This window comes from Medicago sativa, chromosome 1 (assembly GCF_051527215.1).
Source record: "Medicago sativa cultivar Bolivia chromosome 1, Bolivia_mono, whole genome shotgun sequence".
Classification (NCBI taxonomy): Eukaryota; Viridiplantae; Streptophyta; class Magnoliopsida; order Fabales; family Fabaceae; genus Medicago; species Medicago sativa.
The window spans coordinates 56,302,821-56,325,535 of record NC_140749.1 but is presented as its reverse complement, the minus strand read 5'-3'; the positions used below and the strand labels follow the sequence as shown (position 1 = coordinate 56,325,535).

At 38.5% G+C, this 22,715-nt stretch overlaps 2 pseudogenes across 1 annotated transcript; both read left to right on the top strand.

Annotated features, from left to right (window-relative positions):
- Positions 1 to 536: 536 nt before the first annotated feature.
- LOC146955604 (uncharacterized) lies at positions 537 to 3,040 on the top strand (annotated as a pseudogene). The gene is made up of 5 exons (XR_015016985.1): positions 537 to 966; positions 1,091 to 1,408; positions 1,533 to 2,073; positions 2,277 to 2,335; positions 2,517 to 3,040. The product of XR_015016985.1 is annotated as an uncharacterized LOC146955604 (transcript).
- Positions 3,041 to 3,142: 102 nt separating this feature from the next.
- LOC146955603 (uncharacterized) lies at positions 3,143 to 4,919 on the top strand (annotated as a pseudogene).
- Positions 4,920 to 22,715: the final 17,796 nt, after the last annotated feature.

Below are 22,715 nucleotides of genomic sequence, written 5' to 3'. Positions count from 1 at the left end.
GTTGTTCAGAATCAAAATACAATAAATAACATGTTAATTACCATGACAATCTCAGGTCAAAGAAAATCATTATATTCTTTCTTGAGAATTTTTCTATTGACATTTTAAGGTAATATCGACCATTAGAAATTCTCAGTCGAGTCAGTTCAATGATCACATCACTATATGTATCATCTATATATGTAATTTAATAAATGAGACTTATTAATATTTATCCAATAAAGACTATCACATATATATTGATCTATCCGAATTATTGATGTCCTACTCACAATAATCATACGATCAAGAACAATTTAGATTAAAAATAATAAAAGACTTGTTTCTCATTATCATAATCTCTATCATGATAACAAGTCTATAGTTTTAATCAAGGACGTTATCAAATTAACTATTTCACTAAACAGTGAACAAGATAATGAATATTTATTAAGTATAAAATTGGTTACATAATTGATTGGATCTTGGGCATCTCCAGCAGAGGTTTCCCTTGAGACTGTCGATGGTATATATATGTTTTGATTAGGGGTTTCATCAATAAACAATGCACGCTAATGTTTACTCCTCAGGTTTGTATTCATAACTGTCAATGTTTTTGGTGGTTAGTCTTGCAACATATTGTTTATAATGTTATTTGTTCTTCATCTGATGATTGAGTTTCATTGCTACCCCTTGATGGATTTTTGTTTTTTCTTCTATTTCATGGTTAGATTTTCAAGAGTTTTATATTTGGCTTTCCTGAAAATTGGGAAACCTCTGTTCTAGCTTGCTTTAGAGAAGAATCAGAAATCGGTACTGATTCGGGCAGTGCTGTTTTGGATAATGTATCTGTATTTTATCAAGAAATTTTCTCTAACGGTAAATATTTTGATGATGGTTGTTAATGTATACCAGCAAATATTTTGATTTTGATGATGGTTGTTCTGGATAATGTACCAGCAAATCTTCCAGAAATATCATTTGATGGTAAAAATTTAGACATGTTTGTAAATGATTTGTATGAATATTTTTTTATGTCTTATTTTTTTAATGTTTTATCATTTCCTATACCTACAATCTCTATATCTTGGTATTTTAATTGTTGTCGCAGCTTTGGAAAATTCTGTTCCTACTTTGATATCGTCGGAAAAGGCCACGAGAGATTGCAATAAGTCGTTCCTTGAAGTTGAACAAGATATGTCCATTAAGATGAGTAAGGTCAATGATGTTCATGGTAGTGGCCGGACTAGACGTAGTGGCCGGTTGCATAATGCTAAGGACTGCCAGAAGAGGCAGCCTGCGTCTGGAGATCCTCTCAAGAATCCAGAGAAAGAGCAGAGCTCTACCTTGAAGGTTGTGGAAGATCATGATTTGGATACTGCTGTTCCTGATAATGTATCAACGAATCTTCCAGAAATATTATCTGATGGTAAATATTGAGACATGTTTGTAAATGATTCGTATGTATGTTTATTCATGATTTTTTTGCTTAATGTTTTATCATTTCTTATACCTACAGTCTCTATTGCTTAATATTTCAAATGTTGTCACAGCTGTGGAGAAGTCTTTTCCTACTTCTTTTGTATCACCGGATAAGACCACAGGAGATCGCAACAAGGCACTTCTTGAAGATGAACGGGATATGTCAATTAAGACGTGTAGGGTCAATGTTGTTCATGGTAGTATAGACGTAGTGCCCGGATGCATAATGTTATACCCTACCAGAGGAAGCAACCTGCTACTGGAGATCCTGCAACACATCCAGATAAAGACCAGATCTCTGCCTTAGCAGCCTTGGAATTGAGTGATGGAGGACTGGAAAGTCTATCGACACCGGTTCAGTCAAAAAAGGGACGAGTGAACACAATGTCTGGGCAGGTCACTAATAAATTGAGTTCCAGAAATTCCAAAACTTTTTCAGCAAAAACTGAAGAATGTTATAAGAAGCGGTCACACCTAAGAGAAAAATAATTAAACATGCATCTTATGTAAAATCTCCTCAAAGCAGGGATTTAAGTCATTCGAACAAGGGAAGTCAACAGAGATTATCCACAGTTTCTCTAGAGTCATTGAGTCTAAAAAAATCCAAATCTGGTAAATTTTTCAATCATTGTTAATTCATGAAGTAACTCATCTTATTTGGTAATTGATAATATATAAACTTTATTTGCTTTTCATGCTCTGTCATTCATGTTGTCCAACACTTCTCACCCAGTGATATTGTTAGCATTTTTACATATGATAATTTGAAAAGCCATTTACTTCACTCTATTCTTTATGTTTGGGTTATTTTCTAGGAAGGTGGCTTCTACCTCGCTTAGAGTTTTGGCGCAATCAAACACCTATTTATAATATGGTATGTGATGTGATATTTTCATTTGATAGTTCAGATTTTTCCCAGTTGCCATTATTCGACATCCTGCACACCGCATTATGTCTAGGATTTATTTTCTCTTTGAGATGGGTAAGGCAAACAATGGGTGAAGATTTACAATCTACAATCTTTTAACTTGTTCTTTTTACATTCTACCATTCAGGACCGTGAGATTACAGAAATTCAGGAAGGCTCGTCTTTGATATCACCTTTTAGAGGCTCTTCGTCATAGGGCATGTACATATTTTTTTGTTTAGAAACATGTTCTAGTTAAATCTGATTAGAACTTTCACTGCGGAATGACATTTCCTTGTTTTGTGTAATTATCTCTGCCCGTAATTATCTCTGCCCCAACTAAGTTAAATAATTCTCACCAATACCTAACTGATTTTGAAGAAGGGTAGGGTGAGCCCCAGCTTATTTAGAATGTTTCTTTATGTTATATTTGAAGGATATCCCCAGTTCCTTTAGATTATTTTTTACTATTTGATCAGCTTTGTTATGGTTATTGCTATTGGTAATAGTAATTATTTACTAGGAAATGTTTAAGCTGGAGAATGTAGAAGTCTAACCCACCGGCTCCATTATTTAATCTTTGGATTATATGATCTTCTAATTTTGGAATGATACTAGTACTCAATATAATTGTTGTTGGGTTTTCTTAAATATTCAGCTCCAAATAAGTGATGGACGCCCCTTACAAACTTATCTAAGCATTCTGATGAAGAATAATATGGAAGACTCTAGAATTCTAGAGAATAATGTGGAAGTCTCTAGAACACTAAAGAATCATATAGAAATCTCTAGAATACTAGGGAATAATAAGGAAGCTACTAGACACTACTAAATAAGCACTAGGGAAGTCTTAACTTTTTTAGATCCTTCTAGGCTTATGTACTAGAATATCCATATCTCTAGACTTTTCTTTGTTTCCAGATATTTCTAGTTTGTAATGGAGAGCCTTCCTAGAGTAGTATAAATAAGGCTCACCATCTAGTGTTTTGGCATCATCAAGCATTGAAGAATTCCAATAATAACAACTTTCTTTGAGAATATTAGAGAGTTTCTCTATTTTCTCTACTTTTCCTTTTGTCCCTGAGCCAGATTTGGCATCAGAGCTGGTTACGATACCTCGGAGTTGAGTTTGTGCGAAAAAATCAACGGAAAGTGAGTTTTCAAGTGAGCAAGCAGTTGTCTTTGTAAAACTTCACTTTGCGGCCATTTTATTCGCAAAACTAACACCACCATTTTGTTTGGGAAGTGAAGAAAACCCTTGGTTAACAAATCTTCACCACCAACAAAACCACCACTCACCACCACAATCTTCACCAAATTGTTTGTTGAACTGATATTGTCAAAATGCCACCTCAAAGACAGAATGCAAGAGGTTTGCAAGAGATGGAGATGGAAGAAATGAGGCGACAAATTCAGGAACTACAAGAGACTGTTAATGCCTAACAAGCCATATTGGAAGCAAAACGAAGAAGAGATGATGATGATGGCTCCAACAGTGACTCTTCATCTTCAAGAAGCAGCCGTCCACACCGACGTAAAACTCCGGTGAATGATATCAAAGTAGACATTCCAGATTTTGAAGGGAAGCTACACCCCGATGAGTTTGTGGATTGGCTACAAACTGTTGAATGTATATTTGAGTACAAGGAGATTCTAGAGGAGCAAAAGGTAAAGATCGTTGCTGTCAAGCTGAAGAAACACGCTTCAATTTGGTGGGAAAATGTTAAAAGGAGACGAGAGCGTGAAGGGAAAAGCAAGATCAAGACATAGGAGAAGATGCGTCGAGAACTAACCCGTAAGTTTTTACCTCCTCATTATTATCAAGACAATTTTATTCAATTACAAAATCTTCGTCAAAAATCTCTGTCGGTAGAAGAATATACTAGAGAATTTGAGAAGTTGATGATGAAATGTGATATCCAAGAAAAGGAAGAGCAAACAATTGCTCGATACCTTGGAGGGCTAAACACTGACATTGCACACCCAGTCCAACTTCAACAATATTGGAGCTTGGATGAGGTTATTCGTCTAGCCATCATGGTTGAGAAAAAACTACCTAAAAAATCATCATACCAACCTTTTTCCTCTACTAGAACCTAGCTCCTCAAGCAAACCGCCACAAAAGATCACCAAAGAGAACATTTCTAAGACACCTAAATGCTTTAAATGTCAAGGGTTTGGACATATTGCTTCTGATTGTCCAAATCGCAAAACCATCACCATCATCAAAGGGGAGATACATGAAGCTTCTGAAGAAGAAGATATTCATGAAGCGCTAGAACAAAAAGAGATGGGTGAGTCAATATATGACGAAGAGCCTGTTCTTGCTGATTGTGGTGAATCACTGGCAGTTAGAAGAAGCTTACACACCACAACAGTCAAGGAAGAACCATGGCTAAGACAAAATATCTTCCACACTCCCTGCACCTCGCAAGGCAAAGTTTGCAATGTCATCATTGACAGTGGAAGCTGTGAGAATGTTGTATCAAACAATATGGTGGAAAAATTAGAGCTGCCGACAAAAGATCACCCACATCCGTATAAATTATAATGGCTCAACAAAGGTAACGAGGTCAAAGTCTCTAAGCGTTGCCTTGTATCTTTTTCCATTTGGCAAAAGTAAAAAGACAATGTATGGTGTGATGTCATCCCCATGGATGCTTGTCACCTGCTTCTTGGGAGACCTTGGCAATATGATCGTCATGCCTTATACGACGGTCATGCCAACACTTACACCTTTGTGAAAGATGGTGCTAATATCAAGTTGGTGCCCCTATCACCCACTGCATTTGATGAAGGCAAAAAGGATTCCAAGCCAATAGTATCTCTAGTCTCAAAAAAACCATTCAAGGTGACAACAAAAGATGTCCAAGACATGAGCTTTGTCCTATTGGTCGAGTCCAATGAAGAATGCGCCATTCCAAAGGAGGTTGAATATCTTCTCGTTGAATTCTCAGATGTTGTACCATCAGAAATTCCATCAGGACTTCCTCCGATGCGAGATATACAACATGCAATTGACTTCATCCCCGAAGTTTCCATTCCTAACAGACCGGCTTATAGGATGAGTCCAATAGAGCATGTCGAAGTCCAACGCCAAGTTGAAGAGTTGCTCAAGAAAGGGTTGATTTGGGAAAGTGTCAGTCCTTGTGTTGTGCCTGCACTTCTAGTACCGAAGAAGGATGGTAGTTGGAGAATGTGCATGGACAGTAGAGCTATCAACAAGATCACCATTAAGTATCGATTTCCAATCCCCAGGCTCGATGATATGTTGGATCAATTACATGGTGCCAATATCTTCTCTAAGGTTGATCTCTGAAGCGGTTACCATCAAATCAGAATTCGTCCTGGAGATGAATGGAAGACTGCTTTCAAGACAATATACGACCTTTATGAGTGGACAGTTATGCCTTTTGGGTTATCAAATGCTCCGAGTACATTTATGCGGCTAATGAATCAGGTACTTCGGGCCTTTATTGGTAAATTTGTTGTTGTGTACTTCAATGATATTTTGATCTATATCAAAAGCAAAGAAGAGCATTTCTGGCATATCCGACAAGTGCTCCAAACTCTTCGTGAGAAAAAACTTTATGCCAACCTCAAGAAATGCTCATTCTTGACCAATGAAGTAAATTTTCTTGGGTACATCATCACTGCTGGAGGAATAAAAGTTGACCCAAGCAAGATTGAAGCTATCAACAGTTGGCCAACTCCAAAGTCTGTCCATGACATAAGGAGTTTTCACGGCTTGGCTTCTTTCTACAGAAGGTTCATTAAAAACTTTAGCTCGGTTGCCACCCCACTTACAGAATGGATCAAAGGAGATAAATTTAGGTGGTCGGAAGAAGCTGATAAGAGCTTTAAGGAACTTAAGAAGCGTTTGACTGAGGCACCCATGCTAGCCCTTCCTAACTTTGACCAAGTATTCGAAGTTAGTTGTGATGCTTCAAACACTGGAGTTGGAGCTGTTCTCAGCCAAGAGGGACATCGTATAGCCTTTTTCAGTGAGAAACTCAATAATGGGAAGCTCAGGTACTCTACATATGACAAGGAGTTTTATGCAGTTGTTCGTGCCCTTCAGCATTGGAGCCACTACTTGTTGAATAAGGAGTTTGTTCTTTACTCTGATCATGAAGCCCTCAAGCACTTGAACTCTCAACAAAAGATCAGTCGTAGACACGCTGCTTGGAGTGAGTTTCTGCAATCTTATCCTTTTCTACTCAAGCACAAGGCAGGAGTCCAGATTGTTGTAGCAGATGCCCTCAACCGACGTCATAGTCTACTTACTACTCTCCAAACGAAAGTTATCGGATTTGAGATTATCAAGGAGTTATATCCAGATGATCCTGACTTTGGTAAAGTTTGGAGTTCCACTAATCCGCAGTCAACACAAGGTTATTACAAACATGACGGATTCTTGTTCAAAGGAAAAACTATATGCATTCCCCAATGCTCTCTAAGAGAAGCAATTATTTGGGAGGCTCATGATGGAGGACTAGCAGGACATTTTGGGCGAGACAAAACAGTAGCCTTAGTCAAGGAGAATTTCCATTGGCCTAAGTTGGAAAGAGATGTTAATAGACACATCCAAAGGTGCAAAATTTGTCACTTGGCCAAATCCAAATGTCAAAACACAGGGTTATATACGCCACTTCCAGTTCCTAAGGCACCTTGGGAAGATGTTAGTATGGATTTTGTCCTTGGACTACCTCGAACTCAACGACAAAAGGATTCCACAATGGTAGTCGTCGACAGGTTTTCTAAAATGGCTCATTTCATACCATGTCAGAAGACTACTGACGCTATCCAAGTTGCAGACTTGTACTTCAAGGAAATTGTTCGTCTTCATTGCATCCCAAAAACCATCACTTCCGATCGAGATGCTAAATTCATCAGCCACTTTTGGAGAACATTGTAGAAGAAGATGGGTACTAAACTCCAATTCAGCAGTGCTAGTCACCCTCAGACAGATGGGCAAACAGAAGCAATTAATAGACTTCTGGGGAACTTACTTAGAAGTTTTGTGGGAAAGAATTTGACGCAATGGGATGTTATCCTTGCATAGATTGAGTTTGCCTATAATAACTCCACCAATCAAGCTACCATGAAGTGTCCATTTGAGGTGGTTTATGGCATGCGTCCTCTTAGCCCACTGGACTTAACTCTATCACCTAGCACTTAGCAGTACAGTGCAGATGCGGAACAAAGGGCCAATGAAATCAAGAAGTTGCATGAACAAGTTCGTGGAAGAATTGAAAAACAAAATTCAAGGTATAAGACTCAGCGAGACAAGCATCGCAAGCTGCACACATTCAATGAAGGAGACTTGGTATGGATCCACTTGCGAAAGGAACGATTTCCTAACAAACCAAATGCCAAGTTATCTCCAAGAGCTGATGGTCCTTTCAGAGTTACACAGAAAATCAATGATAATGCCTACAAAATAAAACTACCTGGTGGCTATGGAGTCTCTGCTACCTTCAATGTTGCTGATCTTTCACCATACTTTGGCGGTGACGAAGACTTTCGACTCGAGGACGAGTCTTCTCCAACCCGGGGAGAATGATGAAGAATAATATGGAAGACTATAGAATTCTAGAGAATAATGTGGAAGTCTCTAGAACACTAAAGAATAATATAGAAGTCTCTAGAATACTAGGGAATAATAAGGAAGCTACTAGACACTACTAAATAAGCACTACGGAAGTCTTAACTTTTTTAGATCCTTCTAGACTTATGTACTAGAATATCCATATCTCTAGACTTTTCTTTGTTTCTAGATATTTCTAGTTTGTAATGGAGAGCCTTCCTAGAGTAGTATAAATAAGGCTCACCACCTAGTGTTTTGGCATCATCAAGCATTGAAGAATTCCAATAATAACAACTTTCTTTGAGAAGATTAGAGAGTTTCTCTATTTTCTCTACTTTTCCTTCTGTCCCTGAGCCACATTCCATTGCTATGCTTTCACCAATTCAAACATAGTCATCCACACTGTTAGCTAATGATCCATATGCCAAAATACGTAGAGCAGCGATGCATTTTTGCAAAGGTGAAAGACCTACTCTACCTGTTGCATCAACTCTCATTGTGAAATATTTATCCTGGTTTTCGAGAGCTTCTGCAATTCGAAGGAAGACGTCCCTCCACATTCGAAATCTTCGTCGAAATTGCTCGTCCGTCTATACTGGATTGTTGGAGAAGTAATCATTGAACAATTGAACAATTTTTTTTAAGGAGTAATTAAATACAAGAGATGTCAACTAAAATTTCCAACGGCTATATGCTACAAGCAAATTCAAATTCAAATATTTTTTTTTGAGGGAATCAAATTCAACTATTATTTACAACTATTATATAATTATATTTTAATATCAAAATAATACAATAATTAAATATATAAAAATAATAGAATTAATTGTACATGTGAGACCCATGAGTAATAGGAGAGAGATGGTGCCTATTTACAATAGTGCTTAATAGGGGAAGGACTCCCCATTGTAGATGGTCTTATTTGTTTACACTGAGAAAGAAATTGTTAGTCTATTTAACAAATATCCAATTATCACTTATTCTTAAAGCTTATTAGGTCTTGCCATCACTTAACCTAATTTTTTCCCTCTAATTTTATTGCATTAATTGTTAATCACTTTAACCCTAAAAAAAAATTCCCTCTCCTTCTATTTGTCAAATTTGAATTTCAAATTTTGCATTAAAACTTGTCCACTTTCTCTCCCATAATAACTACTCTTTGACCAATTTTATTCCCAATAAAAAGGGTATCATATTTCCAAATCTCTCATGTTTATTGCTCCTCCTCACCCTATTATTCTCTCTCTTTTCAGTCTCTCTTTCTTCTTCATTCCGTTTGTTGGTGACTATTCTTATATTAGACCGCATAATATACGTAAAGATGATGAAAAGTTGGATGATTATCATGTACTTACGTGAATTGATTGCTGAATATTTTTCATTCAATATTCAAGTTGTTTTGGGCATTGATCTATCACATGCCAATCTGTTTTAAGAAAATTGGTTTTTTTTATAATTTGAGGTTGTTGACATTTTTTGAATTTTCATATTATCAAATTCCATTTTTACTTTTTTGCAACTCTAATTTGCATATATACTACTATGTTGCTTTCTTTGAGGGAATAATTTGCATATATAAGTTTGCATATATATCACTTATTCTTAAAGCTTATTAGGTATTGCCATCACTTAACCTAATTTTTTCTCTCTAATTCTATTGCATTAATTGTTAATCACTTTAACCCTAAAAAAATTTCCCTCTCCTTCTATTTGTCAAATTTGAATTTCAAATTTTGCATTAAAACTTGCCCACTTTCTCTCCCTTAATTACTACTCTTTGACCAATTTTATTCCCAATATAAAAGGTATCATATTTCCAAATCTCTCATGTTTATTGCAACTCCTCACCCTATTATTCTCTCTCTTTTCAGTCTCTCTTTCATCTTCATTCCGTTTGTTAGTGACTATTCTTATATTAGACCGCATAATATACGTAAAGATGATGAAAAGTTGGATGATTATCATGTACTTACGTGAATTGATTGCTGAATATTTTTCATTCAATATTCAAGTTATTTTGGGCATTGATCTATCACATGCCAATCTGTTTTAAGAAATTTGGTTGGTTTTTATAATTTGAGATTGTTGACATTTTTTGTATTTTCATATAATCAAATTCCATTTTTATTTTTTTGCAACTCTAATTTGCATATATACTAATATGTTGCTTTCTTTGAAGGAATAATTTGTATATATAAGTTTGCATATATAATTTTCATATTATCCAATTCCATTTTTACTTTTTTACAACTCTAATTTGCATATTTAATTTTTAAGTAGGTTCAGTGTGGACTTTTTTAATTCTGTATTTTTTAATTTCAAATCGAATAATAAGGATCTGAATTCTTTTTTATTTTAAAATTAAATCTCTAATAAAAAATTTAAGGGAATAATTTGCATATATAAGTTTGCATGTATAATTTCCATATTATCCAATTCCATTTGTACTTTTTTGCAACTCTAATTTGCATATATAATTTTGGCTTAATTGCACTTTTCCCCCCTATATTTTACCAATTGTGCGATTTTGCATCCCATATTTTTAAACGTGCGATTTTGCACCCCATCTTTTCCCCCCTTTCTGATTTGAAGGCCCCTCATATGTTTTAGTGATGATGTGTGTGATTTTGATGATGTGTTGTTATACCCTAATTTTGGACCTAAAAATACTTGTTCAAAATTTCCTTTCATCTTTGATATATGTCTATTACTCCTATTGCCAATTTACTATTGTTTACACTGACATTTTACTCTGCTTTATCTCTCAACTTAGCTTTACAATTCTTTTCAACTGTGTATTTGTCCATGTTTTCTTGCATTTCAAGTCATCCAAAAAACATCTTTCTTGCATTTTAAGTCATTTGAATTTGTCTCTGATCAATTGCATCTTTCTCTGCATCTTATTTCAATATTAATTGCAAAATTCATGAAAAAGGGTATTTCAGTCATTTCCTGTATCCAAACTCATTTTAGTCCATGAAAATTGTTTAGTCCTTTCAAATAGTTTGAATAAGTCTTTTTTTCCATTCTATGTCAAAATCCATTTCAAAAATTGCATTGGAAGTCATTTTGAGTCAGTTTAGCCCCTAGGGGCATTTTAGTCCTTTCATGTGTTAAACTCTGTTTAATTTCTAAAAATTTGTCTCTGAGTCTTTTCAACTTGTCTGAATAAGCTCTTGCTTTAATTTCATGGTAAAATCCATTTTTAAATTTTAAATTGCATCTGAGTCATTTTCAGTCGTTTTGGTCCCCAGGGGCATTTTGGTCATTTCACATGAAATTTTGGCAGAGAGAGGTTACTTTAAAGTACCTCATTTAAGTAGTTGGTTCGTTTTAGTCCATTTTGTGTCTTTTATTGGTTTCACTTTACGTTTATTCCAAATTACATTTTTTAAATTCAATTTTTATTAAGTTTTTGCACTTTAGTCCTTTTCCTATTTTTTTTTACTTTAATTTTTTTTTCTAATTTGCATTTTGGTCCTCCAAGTCAAACTTTTATCTTTTAGTTCTTTTTTTGGTCAATTGCATTTCAGTCCCCAAAAATTTTAACAATTGCAGAATGGTCCTTTTTTGTCCAGGTTATTTTTCTAGTCTTTTTTTATTTTTGCAGGTCAGTCCCTTAAATTCTCAAAATTGCAAAAAGGCCCCAAAGGCCAGAAATAGTCCAAGGCCGAGCCATTTCAGTCCAAACACAGGTGTCAACATCCCATTGGTTATTAAGTCCACATGTCAGCCTATATAAGGCTGTGTCATCAATGCAATAGTACACAGAGCCATTCACCTTTTGCCAACTCACCAAAACACAGTTACGATCCTCTCTTTCCACGCGCTACACGCGCCACCCTAACAGAACCCTAACAAACTTTCTTCGCCACTAAAACCACCGTAACAAACGCAAATTCACACCAATTCATCACAGATTCTTATCAACTTCACCATACGAAGCTCAAATTCAACAACTACATAGCAAAAAACAGTTTGAATTAAAAGTGATTTTGTTTCGTAGTTCTCAGAGATTCGAAGCGAATCTTCATCATCGAACAAAAGCCTCTACAATTCCAACACTGAATCATCCAAAGGACGAACCAGTGTGATCACAGAGACGAAGAGGTGAGAAGAAGGGGAATCGAAGAAAGAACCAACGAAATCACAGAGACGAAGAGTGAGAAGACGAAGAAACTTCGATTTATTTTCGAAGTTTCGATCAAAATATACCTCAGAGACGAAGAAGAAGCTTCAACATCTTTCTCCTCTTTCTTTTGGCTCGAATCTCCAGTTTCCAACAGGTATATTCAAAGAACCTTCTCGTTTTTCACTTTAAATCATCATCGAAAGTTCGTAATCAAAAATAAACGGTGAAACTGAATAGATCAACAAGCGTTAAGACTCGTTCTTTCGAAAAAGTTTGAAAAAGATTGAAAAAGTTCAAAGTCGAAACCCTAACATGTAGATCTAGGATGATTCACCGTTTATTTCGTAAAATCAAGTTCAGATTCATAATCAGTATGAAAAATAGCACAGGTTAGGGTTTAGATCCAAACAGATCGGAGAGATTTGAGTGTCGCCGGAATCTGGAATTCACGGCGGTGACAATGAAGATTCCGACGAATCTTCATCGTCTCCAGCCGTTTCATTCCAGAAACCGGCGGTGGAGGATGAACATTGAAGAAGAGAGAAGTGAGAGCTTCTCTCACTAGAAAGAGAGAAGAGAGAGAAAGACGAGTGAAGAATGAGCTGGACCGGTCTCCAGGCATTTATATAAGCCTTTGGACCGGTCTGGTTCAATTGGTTCGTTCCCCTGACCGTTGGATCTAGGTTTGATCCATCTGGATCAATCCAACGGTCCCTGAAGCTTCCTGAGGATCCAGGATCCATGTGTGTGTGGGTTGGGCCTGTGGTTGTACTGGATTTCGTCCTTGCATGCTTTTTTGTGCTATTTGAGTACTGCTTTTTAATATTTGCACCCCTGTTTCATCAAAAAATCCTTTAAAAATTCCTAAAATTTTTGTTCAAGGTTTTCTTGTTATTTGCAATAATTTTTGATATGTTTTACATGTTAATCTTGCTGAAAAATATATGAAAATAATTTGTTTCTCATTAATTCAATTTTTTTCTTCCATTTCTTGAAAAAATCTTGTCAAAACTTCTAAAAATTTTGTGAATTCTTTTATAACCTTGCTTGATGTTTAATTTTGGTCTTTTATGATGTTATGACACATAAAGTTGGACAAAAAAATAATAATGGGTTGTGTATTGCCTTATCTTTTGAATTTTAGGTTAAGAATTTGTGAAAAATGCTTAGTTTTTGATTCCAATTTTTAGTGCATGCTTGTGAGTTGGGATGTGGGGATTGGGGATTGATTTGCCACTGTTTGAATGTGTTTCTTATTGTATATGAATAGGTGTGGTTGATTGCTTGCTTTACAAGTCATGTAAATATTTGTGTGTAAAAGAAAAGTGCAAAATAGGCCTAGAATGTTCCATAATTGCTTGGCTTGATACTTTGCTCTAATCCTCATTGTTAAAGCTGAAATGAAACTTTTAAAGATTGATTGAAATGTGAGGGTTATGAGTTATGTATTGGTTTTGCATTTGTGGTCAAGTTTTAGGCATGTTTTGCCTTTGTTTTTGGTGTATCTTGGAATCTTGTGATGTTTACTTGCTTGAATTTTCTTACCATATTACATATTGTGCTACTAACCCTTTCATTACATGCTTCATTCACTTCATAAACATCCCCATCTCATCTCATATTCACCTTTATTTTCTTGCAATTTAATTTTTTTTGCCAAGAACTAGAATGTAAAGACTTAGGAATTTTGTATTTTATTTCATGCAATTTTAAATTCTTGCAAGACCATAGAATGTAAACTAGGGCATGATGTAAAGGACTATGGACTCTAATGATGTACACCGACACAAGCACCGACACATGCACACACATCACATAGATATTTTAGATGTATGCTTAGGATATGCATGTTTAGATGTATGTTTAGGATTGAATGTTTAGATGAATGCCTAGGATTTACACTTAGAAAAATCATTTTCCAAAAACAACTTGAACAACATCACTCAAATCTTTTTTCATAATAAACCTTGGGATCCAAAATCCCATTGTATTCTCTTTTATTTTCTTAATCAAAATTTCAATGAATTTTAATCATACTTGACCCTTTTTTCAAAATAACTAATCAAACCTCACTTTTTTCCTTAAATCTCATGCCTTTAAGGCCTCTCAATCTCCATTCTTCAAAATTCCAATTTTCAAACTTAAAATCAACCAACAAAAACAAAAATATTTTTTGGAAGAGAACTACGATGGATTTGATCCCTTAAACGGGTACGTAGGCAAGGAATCAAAATTCCTTCAATTCAAATAAAATAAAAATTCAAACGCTTTCTTCTCCCTCCAATTCTTCACTTAGAAAACTCTTAGGCTTAATGTCACTCTTTCAAATAGCATTTAAAAATAAAGCGCGCGCGTAGAAAGTAAAGACGGTTCCTATAGGATACTATAGTCGTTACGGGTGCCTAACACCTTCCCGTAGCGAAAACAACTCCCGGACCTCGATTCTCAAGGGTTTTGCTTATTTTTTCCCTTCCCAAGAAAAAATGAGATATCAACGGTTAAAAAGGTTCAAACTTAATCAATGTTTGACACCCGAAAACCAAGATAAAACAGTTGGCGACTTCACTGGGGAGATTCGAGAGTTACGCCTAGCCTTTATTTCCACGCTTGCGCTCTTTTTACTTGTTTCTTTTACTTGCTTTCTTGTGTGAATAAATGTTTAAATTCTTGCAAACGTGTGGGGGTGAGAATATCAAAAGTCCTACACCCGGGCTGAGTGAACTTAGGATTTAGGAGGGATATAATCGACAATTCATTCCGGGGGTTGCCTCGTGTTTTGGATTATGCGATCAATCCCACATAGTTGAGGCATTTTGGGGGTGATGTTGTCGGTGCGTGTTGTCGCGTTTAGGCACTTTACTTCTAATTGTCCTATGACGCTATGAACCGTAGATAACCAAACCCATCCATGGCCATTTTCTAGGATGTAGTGCGGACGCTAAACCGAGTGTTGTCTCGAATTTTAGTCGTCACGCGATACTACACTCAAGTTAGACCTTCTTACGGATAATCATGGAGCGAGCGTTGTCTCGTGACACCGTGATATACGTCGGAGAGGTTGCAACTTCGGAACCTTTTAGAACCCGGATACTATCTCCTGAAGCCCTAGTTTCACCGGACACCGTGTCCACCCATGACTCCTCGACTTTGAGCTTCAACCCACCATGTTTTCTCCGAGCTTGAACATAATCATACATTCATGCATACATGCATAAACTTTTTTCCATGCATTGTTACCGAAGGGCTTAGACAAATTGAATTTGTAAACATTGTAGGAATGGGGAAGACTAAGTCCTACAAGTTCAAGGAAGTGGATTTGGCTAGTTTGAGAGATTTGGCACTCAAGGTCGAGGATCCGACTGGTTTCCGACACCGTTATGGGGCTTTACTTACTATTCTCCAGACTAATGTGGATGAGAAGCTTGTGCACACTCTAGTGCAATTCTATGATCGGGAGTATCAGTGCTTTACTTTTCCCCACTTTTAGTTGGTGCCTACTCTAGAGGCTTATTCTTGCTTGATGGGTCTATCTATTGCTAAGGGGGTACCTTTCCCAGGACCTGAGCATCCTCCTACTCCATTGGTTATTGCTAAAGATCTCTATCTCAAGACCACCGATGTCTCCAAGAATCTTGTCACTAAGGCTCGTATCCGAGGGTTTACTTCGAAGTATCTTCTTGAGAAAGCCAACCTCAAAACCATTTGTCAAGACACTCTTGAGACTATTCTTGCACTTCTCATCTATGGGCTTATTCTCTTTCCAAATCTTGATGACTTCGTGGACATGAATGCTATTATGATCTTCCACTCCAAGAATTCGGTTCCTATTTTGCTAGCTGACACATACCATGCTATCCACGATCGATCCGGCAAGGGTCGTGGATACATTCTTTGTTGTGTGCCTCTCCTTTATAGGTGGTTTATTTCGCACCTTCCAAAGTCTTTCCACGACAATCCGGAGAATTGGTCTATTTCACAGAGGATTATGGCTCTCACTCCTAATGAAGTGGTTTGGCTCACTCCAGCTTCTAGAGTCAAGGAAATCATCTTTGGTGGTGGGAAGTTTCTTAATGCACCTCTTCTTGGCACCCGTGGTGGAATCAACTATAACCCGGAGCTCGCCTTGCGACAATTTGGTTTCCCGATGAAAGAAAAGCCCATCAATCTTGCTACATCTCCCTACTTCTTCCACTATTCCAATGCTCCCACAGGAATAAGGGAAGATTTCATGGAAGCTTGGTCCAAACTTCGGAAGAAAGAGGTGAAGCATATGGGTCTAAGGTCCGGTGTTGCTCATGAGGCCTATACACAGTGGGTGATAAACCAGGCTGAGGAGATTGGTATGCCTTACCCCTCTATGAGATACGTGTCTGCATCTATTCCTACCATGCCTTTGCCTCTACTACCACCTACTCAGGAGATGTATCAGGAGCATCTAGCTATGGAGAGTCGGGAGAAGCATCAGTGGAAGACTAGATACTATGAGGCTGAGAACTTGATTATGACTTTGGATGGAAAGGATGAACAGCAGACTCATGAGGTGATGACACTGAAGAAAGAGTTAGCTAAGGCTAGGAGAGAGATTGAAGAAAAAGATAGGTTGCTTATGAGGGATTCCAAGAGGGGTAGGGGTGCCTGTAACTTCTATGCCCGATACTGCATTTATGAGTCTGAGGATGGCGCTTCCACTTCCTATGCTTGAGGATCTCCATTTTCTGTTGTTATTTCCATTTGTTTATGTTGTTTTACATTTCAAAGTTTATCCCTTGGCTTAGCATTTCAAAGGGAATCGTCTTGTAAAACTATATGTTGGTTGTTTGTTTCCCGTTTATGTTAATTGTTGTTTAGTAATGTTTACAAGAGCTCCAATTTGTCTAAAACCCTTCGATAACACAAAGAGTCTTTTTGCATATGCATTAACACATCTCATGCATCATATGCATTCATTGGTCACAAAAGACTTCTCTCGTGCTCATTGCCTCCTGGTTTTTTCCGCCGCAGTCTGAAAAGTGGCTCGTGCTCGCAAGGTTTACCAACCAGATGGAATTCATCAAACAAGACTGCACAAGAGAAGAAACATGGCTAACTTTGAAGAAGAAAATGCTCAGCTCCGTGCCGAATTGGCTGCTATGAAAGAAGACTTGGCTAAGGCCCATGACGCTATGTCCACTATGATGGCTGCACAAGAACAACCAGCGACACCTGTCCCAGTTTCTACTGAAGTGATTCCATCTATCCCACTGTCTACTGTAATGTCTGATGCTCGGTTTGTTATGCCCAATGGACGTCCTTATGGACTCTCAGCTTTCTATGCTCCTAATACTGCTGCTGGTATCTCTGGTTTTGCCGGTCAGGGACAGGTTCCCGTGTCCACCTCTATGCCTCAAGTGACTACTGTTGTTACCGATCCTATTGTCCACACCGTGCAACAGGTAATTGATGTCGATACTCCGCGTGGACAAAACCCTGTAATGGAGGCTATGAGACAACAGTTAAGAGAGTTGGCTGGAGAACTCCGTGAGGTCAAAGCTAGCCGCGGGAACGGTGTTTCTGCTAAGGCTCGTGATCTATGCCTGGTATCCCGATTTGAGGTTCCTAAGAAGTTCAAAGTGCCAGATTTTGACAAATACAATGGATCTTCTTGTCCACATAGCCATGTCATTCGGTATGTCCGAAAGATGGCCAATTACGCAGATAATGATGCCCTAATGATCCACTACTTCCAGGATAGCTTGATGGAAGATGCAGCAGATTGGTACACTGGTTTGAGCAAAGACAATATCCATACTTTTGAAGAACTTGCAGCTGCTTTTGAGAGTCATTATGAGTTCAATACCCGCTTGAAGCCAAATAGGGACTCTCTTAAGTCTTTGTCTCAGAAGTCAGATGAAACCTTCTGTGAATATGCTCAGAGGTGGAGAGGGGCAGCTGCCCGTGTTTCTCCTCGGCTTGATGAGGAAGAATTAACACAGACATTCTTGAAAACCCTGTAGAAGGAATATAAGGAAAGAATGATAGTCTCTGCTCCAAAAAACTTCTCCGACATGGTTACTATGGGAACTCGTCTAGAGGAGGCTGTCAGAGAGGGTATCATTGTTCTTGAAAAGGGTGAATCTTCAGCCAGTGCACCAAAGAAGTACGGTAATGGCCACCACAAGAGGAAGGAATCCGAAGTAGGGATGGTATCCGGTAACCAATCTTCAGCTACTATCGCTCCTATTACTGCTGCTCACTTACCTTTGCCCTACCAATACATGCAGTACTCTCAACATCCCTTCTTCCCGCCATTCTACCAGCAATATCCTCTGCCACCGGGTCAACCACCAGTGCCCGTTAATGCCATTGCTCAGCAAGTATAACAACAACCCCCTGCTCAACAGCAACAGCAGCAACAACAGGGTCCACGGCCCAAGACTTATTTTCCACCAATACCTATGCAGTATGCTGAGCTGCTCCCAACTTTACTTGCTAAGGGACATTGTGTCTCGAGGCCAGGCAAGCCTCCGCCTACACCATTGCCTCCCAGGTTCCGGCAGGATCTCACATGTGAATTCCATCAGGGTGCTCAAGGCCATGATGTTGAGGGGTGCTATGCTCTGAAGTATATTGTAAAAGACCTGATGGACAGAGGACGGTTGACTTTTGAAAATAGTGTTCTTCATGTTCTTGACAATCCACTTCCAAACCATGCTGCTATTAACATGATCGAGGCTTTCGAAAGAATCCCCGTTCCTCAAGAGGATCCCATGTTGGATGTCCGCAATGTTGTTACTCCCTTGGTACCGCTACTTGTCAAACTTTGCCAAGCTTCTTTGTTCAATCACGACCATGCTTCCTGTTCAGAATGTCTTCAAAATCCTATGGGTTGTTGTGTGGTGCAAGATGATATACAGAGCCTGATGGATGACAAGCACTTGATTGTCAGTGATGTATGTGTGATTGTGCCAGTGTTTCATGATTCTCCTGCTGGAAATGCATCCCAGACAAGAAATATTAAACCTTTGGTGATCAGGTTACCTGGTCCTGTATCTTATGCCTCTACCAAAGCAATCCCTTACAAGTACGATGCAACCATGATTGAGAATGGAGTGGAAGTACCTCTGGTATCCCCAGCTACGATTGATAATGTTGCCGGTGAAATTACAGCTCTGAGAAGCGGGAAAGTCCGTCCACCCTTGTTCCAAAAGAAGGTGGTTACACCTGTTGCCACAATAATTCCACCAGTGGCTCCTCCTGTTGACTAGAACCCCGGCCCATCAGGCCAATCTATTGAAGAGTCTAATGTAGACGAAATTTTGAGGCTTATTAAAAAGAGTGACTATAAGATTGTTGACCAGCTGCTGCAAACTCCATAAAAAATATCCATCTTGTCTATGCTCTTGAGCTCAGAAGCTCACAGGAAAGTGTTAATGAAAGTACTGGAACAGGCATGTTGATCATGAAGTCTCTGTGGATCAGTTTGATGGAATAATGGGTAACATTACTGCTTGCAATAACTTGGGGTTTGGTGACGATGAACTCCCCGAAGCAGGGAAACATCACAACTTGGCTCTGCATATCTCAGTACACTGCAAGTCTGACATGATATCCAATGTGTTGATGGACACTGGATCATCCTTAAATGTAATGCCTGAGTCTACGCTAAGACAGTTGAGTCATCATGGAGTCTCTCTAAGGTGAAGTAGCTATTTGGTTAAGGCTTTTGACGGATCTCGCAAAGATGTTCTTGGGGAAGTAGACTTGCCAATTACCATTGGTCCCGAGACATTTCAGATCACTTTCCAGGTCATGGACATCAATGCTTCTTACAGTTGTCTCCTCGGAAGACGGTGGATTCACGATGCTGGGGCAGTAACTTCTACTCTGCATCAGAAACTCAAGTTTGTGAGGAATGGTAAGATTGTCACTGTACATGGTGAAGAAGCATATCTGGTTAGCCAAGTGTCATCTTTCTCTTGTGTTGAAGCAAGGTCCGCCAAAGGGACGTCATTTCAAGGCTTGACTGTTGAAGGGGCAGAACCCCGGAGAGCTTGTGCTAGTATGGCTTCATTGAAAGACGCCCAGAAAGCTGTTCAAGAAGGGCAAGCTGCCGGTTGGGGCAAAGTGATACAGATCTTGGAAAACAAGCGTAAAGAGGGCCTTGGATTCTCCCCGACCTCAAGCGTTTCAACAGGAACTTTCTACAGTGCTGGGTTTATCAATGCTATTGCTGAAGATACTGCTGAAAGTAGTTGTGTGTCTACATTTGTTGTACCAGGAGGCACTGTGAGAAATTGGGAGGCCATTGATGTTCCTTTAGTCATGCATGCTTCCAGGTAATGTGTCTTGTTGCTCATGGTTTTCTTTGTTTTCAAAATAACAATCCTCTCGCTCGGCCCGAGGCGAAAGTGATATCATTGTAAGGGCGTGTTTGTTTCGGCATTGTCGTTATCAATAAAAAGTTGTCTTCTTTCTCACGACTCTTTGTTTTTTTTTCTTTTTAGTGCCTTTTTCTTGGAAATAATGGTAATGCCAAAAAAAACCAAAACAACTGTGTTTTCTTATTAATTTCAAAAATCTGCATGAAAAACATTTTCTAAAGTCATTCCAATCATATTATGCAGATTGAACCATAATAAACCCGTTGAACACAGTGACCCTATGGTTCCTCCAAATTTTGAATTCCCGGTATATGAAGCTGAAGATGAGGAGGATGATGAAGAGGTACCGTATGAGATCACTCGACTGCTTGAACAGGAAAGAAGAGCCATTCAGCCTCATCAGGAAGAGATTGAGCTTATCAACCTGGGTACTGAAGAGAACAAGCGAGAGATCAAGATTGGTGCTGCACTCGAGCCAGAAGTGAAAAAGAAGATCACTCAGCTTCTCCACGATTATCCAGATGTCTTTGCATGGTCCTATGAAGATATGCCGGGTCTAGATCCCAAGATTGTGGAACATCGGATACCGACAAGACCTGAATGTCCCCCTGTCAAACAGAAATTGAGAAGGTCTCGTCCAGACATGGCTCTTAAGATCAAGGCTGAAGTGCAAAAGCAAATTGATGCGGGTTTCCTCATGACAGCTGAATATCCTGAATGGATTGCCAACATTGTACCAGTACCGAAGAAAGATGGGAAAGTTCGAATGTGTGTTGATTACAGAGATCTGAACAAAGCCAGTCCGAAAGATAACTTCCCATTGCCTCATATTGACGTGCTTGTTGACAGTACTGCTCAGTCTAAAGTGTTCTCTTTTATGGATGGTTTCTCTGGCTATAACCAGATACGGATGTCACCTGAAGATAGAGAAAAGACGTCCTTCATCACTCCATGGGGAACGTTCTGTTATAAAGTGATGCCGTTTGGCTTGATAAATGCTGGTGCTACCTATCAAAGAGGTATGACAACTCTGTTTCATGATATGATTCACAAAGAAATTGAAGCATATGTTGATGACATGATTGTGAAATCAAGTGATGAGGAGCAGCATGTTGTGTATTTGAAAAAGATGTTTGAAAGATTGAGAAAGTACAAGCTGCGGTTGAATCCTCACAATTGTACATTTGGCGTAAGATCTGGAAAGTTGCTAGGCTTCATTGTCAGTTAAAGAGGCATTGAAGTTGACCCTGATAAAGTCCGAGCCATCAGAGAAATACCGGCTCCTCAAACTGAAAAGCAAGTCAGGGGTTTCCTCGGACGTCTGAATTATATTTCAAGATTTATATCTCACATGACTACTACCTGTGGACCAATTTTCAAATTGCTCAGAAAGAATCATCCTGTTGTATGGAATGATGAATGCCAGGAAGCTTTTGATAGCATTAAAGAATACCTGTTGGAACCACCTATCCTTATCCCGCCAGTGGAAGGAAGGCCTTTGATTATGTATCTGTCAGTATTAGATGATTCAGTGGGTTGTGTTCTCGGTCAACAAGACGAGACTGGAAAGAAGGAACATGCTATCTACTATCTGAGCAAGAAATTCCCCGACTGTGAGACTCGGTATACAATGCTCGAAAAGACTTGTTGTGCTTAAGCTTGGGCTGCCAAACGTCTGCGTCATTATATGGTGAATCATACAACTTGGTCGATATCCCGAATGGATCCAATCAAGTACATCTTTGAGAAGCCTGCTGTCACTGGAAAGATTGCACGTTGGCAAATGTTGTTGTCTGAATATGATATTGTGTACAAGGCTCAGAAAGCAATCAAAGGAAGTATCCTTGCTGAGCACCTTGCTTGTCAACCTCTTGATGATTACCAGCCAATTAAGTTTGATTTCCCTGATGAAGAAATTATGTATTTGAAAGCTAAAGACTGTGAGGAACCGTTGATCAATGAAGGGCCAGATCCCAATAGCAAGTGGGGATTGGTGTTTGATGGTGCTGTCAACGCTTATGGTAAAGGAATTGGGGCCATTATTGTAACTCCGCAGGGGCACCACATTCCTTTCACTGCTCGAATAACTTTTGAATGCACGAACAACATAGCTGAATATGAAGCATGCATTTTGGCTATTGAAGAAGCCATTGACCTGAGAATTAAGCACCTTAACATCTATGGAGATTCTGCACTTGTTATTAATCAGATAAAGGGTGAATGAGAGACTCATCATGAGAAGCTGATCCCTTACCGTGACTATGC